The sequence below is a fragment of the Salmo salar genome, chromosome ssa07 (genome assembly GCF_905237065.1).
Source record: "Salmo salar chromosome ssa07, Ssal_v3.1, whole genome shotgun sequence".
NCBI classification, from domain to species: Eukaryota; Metazoa; Chordata; class Actinopteri; order Salmoniformes; family Salmonidae; genus Salmo; species Salmo salar.
The window spans coordinates 32,483,023-32,485,756 of NC_059448.1; the positions used below are offsets into that span (position 1 = coordinate 32,483,023).

General features: G+C 37.5%; 1 long non-coding RNA gene across 1 annotated transcript; it reads right to left on the minus strand.

Moving 5' to 3' along the window:
- Positions 1-262: 262 nt before the first annotated feature.
- On the minus strand, positions 263-1,689 carry LOC123743851 (uncharacterized). The gene is made up of 3 exons (XR_006770717.1): positions 1,519-1,689; positions 1,349-1,402; positions 263-1,080 (listed from the first exon to the last, which is right to left on the minus strand). It is a non-coding gene; the product is annotated as an uncharacterized lncRNA (long non-coding RNA).
- Between the last annotated feature and the right edge of the window lie 1,045 nt (positions 1,690-2,734).

Sequence of the window (2,734 nt, forward strand, 5' to 3'; positions counted from 1 at the left end):
GATGAGGAAAAAACTATTTAAAGGCTGTTACCTTACAAAATGTAGAAAAATTAAATGGGTCTGAAAACTTTCCGAAGGCACTGTAAGTGTCTACAAAAAAAGTAAAGAAAAATATATTTCGATCAAAGTTTTTGGAGGCATCAAAATGTGATTTGATTCAAATGGTTTTGATAAATGAGATGACAAATTATTCAATGGTGGTTAACAAAAGTTGATGTGAGAGAATTGATAATGGAATTAAGAGTTAATTGGACTTCCATCTAATTTAACATATGTACAGTAGGTATGACCCTCATAATGACTCATACAAATGCTCATACAAATTTCTACAGCACATTAATACTATGAAAGTATCCTGAGACCTATAATTTGTCATCAATAACCCAATGAATTTCACTCGCGCTATGTCAAATATCATACAATTGTATGTCCACTCCACTCAGTTAAAGTTACATAACATTTTCAATATGTATTCATTGGTGAATCCACTTTGTAGTTACAAGGCTTAGTTCCTTTCCCTCATTGTCCATTGACACCAGTTCTTGTAACATTATGGGGGTGATATTCATTCCCTAAGGTAGCATATCTAGATCTACCTTTTCTCCTCTTTCCCCCAGGTCGCCTGTCTCTCCCCTTAAGCCTGGCAACCCCTGCAACATACAACTCTAGTTCAATACTGGTGCCCTGGGTAGTGCATCTGATAAGACCGGATCTAGGAACGGTATAGATAGAACATCCAAGGAGGTTCAGTTCCCTCTATGACAATGTTACATTCCCTAGAAAAGCAAGAGGATGAACAGAGAGGAGGAAATAGAGAGGGGGACAGTAAAAGAGATTCAGAGAGAACAAAAGGGGATACAGAGAGAGCATTATGGGGAAAACGTGTGTACTTTTGACAGCCTTATACATCCAGAATGTACTTTGATACAGTGCATACTTGCGTACTTTCATGGTGAAATGAAATTACTCTCCTCTTGAAGAAGAAATGAATAAAAAACAGTTTGGGATATAGGAATTACAGATATCACAATCTGACAGAACTGCCTCACTCACATCAAGGCCAGGTGTTCCAGCCGCTCCCTAAAAGTAAACACAGAATAAAGTATTTTCAGATACATGAAACTATAATTGAATTGTATTGAAACAATACCAAAATGTATTGTATTGAAGTAATGTCAAATTCTATTTCAAGTTCGTAAATAATTAAGTAAGTAATTGTAAATGCCAAATTCTGTCACCAAATGAAAAATTCTTAAGAACTTGAGAGACTGATATTAAGATTGTGTTTGCTATTCGGACTGTATTGGAGTGTTGGCTGGGGTTGTTGATTTTATCAGAGCACACTTACAGGAAGTCCATAAAGCCCCCTTGGCCCGGGTTCACCTGCAGCTCCTCTCTCACCCTGACACAAGCACAAATAGGCATCACATTTTAATAACACACATCTACCAAAAGGCTATCAAAGTTATTGTGGTAGCTAATATTAGCGTGGTAGCTAACTCTGCAAATATCACTTACAATGTTCCCCTTTGGTCCGGCTGGACCGGAGGGACCCACATGCCCGTCCATACCCTGTAGAGAGGTGGAGACAAGGGTAAGAACCACACTTTGGTCAGGCTACATTCCCATATACTGTACCATAATGTCGATTATCGTCCACCCGAAATGTGAGCTCCTATTTCACATTTCAAATAACGGACATAGGGCATTGTATTTTGCAGCTTGACAAAATGCAATATTATATTGGATGATTCAAGTTGATAACACAGAGCAACTGCTTGTTCTCATGCACTGGGCACGAAAAACAAATAATATATGAGTGAGTGTTAATGGCACACTCATTGACAGACAATCAAGAACCTTGAAATGCCTGCTGTCATTATACACTGAGTATACAAAACATTACGAACACCTGCTCTTTCCATGACATAGACTGACCAGGTGAATCCAGGTAAAAACCATGATCCCCTTATTGATTTAACTTGTTAAATCCACTTCAAATCAGTGTAGATGAAATGGAGGACACAGGTTAAAGAATCATTTTAAGCTTTGAGACAATTGAGGCATGGATTGTGTATGTGTACCATTTAGATGGTGAATGGGCAAGACAAAATATTTAACTTCATATGGATCAGTGGGATGCTAGTGTCCCATCTTGACAACTTCCAGTGAAATTGCAGAGCGCCAAATTCAAATTAAATTACTATAAATATTTAACTTTCATGAAATCACAAGTGCAATACATCAAAATAAAGCTTAACTTGTTGTTAATCCAGCCGCCGTGTCAGATTTCAAAAAGGCTTTACGGCGAAAGCAAACCATATGATTATCTGAGGACAGCGCTCAGCACACAAAACATTACAAACAGTTAGCAGCCAAGTAGATTAGTCACGAAAGTCAGAAATAGCAATAAAATGTATCACTTACCTTTGATGATCTTCATATGGTTGCACTCACAAGACTCCCAGTTACACAATAAATGTTTGTTTTGTTCGATAAAGTCCCTCTTTATATCCAAAAACATCCATTTTGTTGGCGCGTTTTGTTCAGTAATCCATGGCTCAAATGCGGTCACAACGGGCAGACAAAAATTCCAAATAGTATCCGTAAAGTTTGTAGAAACATGTCAAATGATGTTTATAATCATTCCTCAGGTTGTTTTTAGCCGAAATAATTGATAACATTTCAACCGGAAAATAGCGTCGTCAATATAAAAGAAAAACAAGAAAGGCGC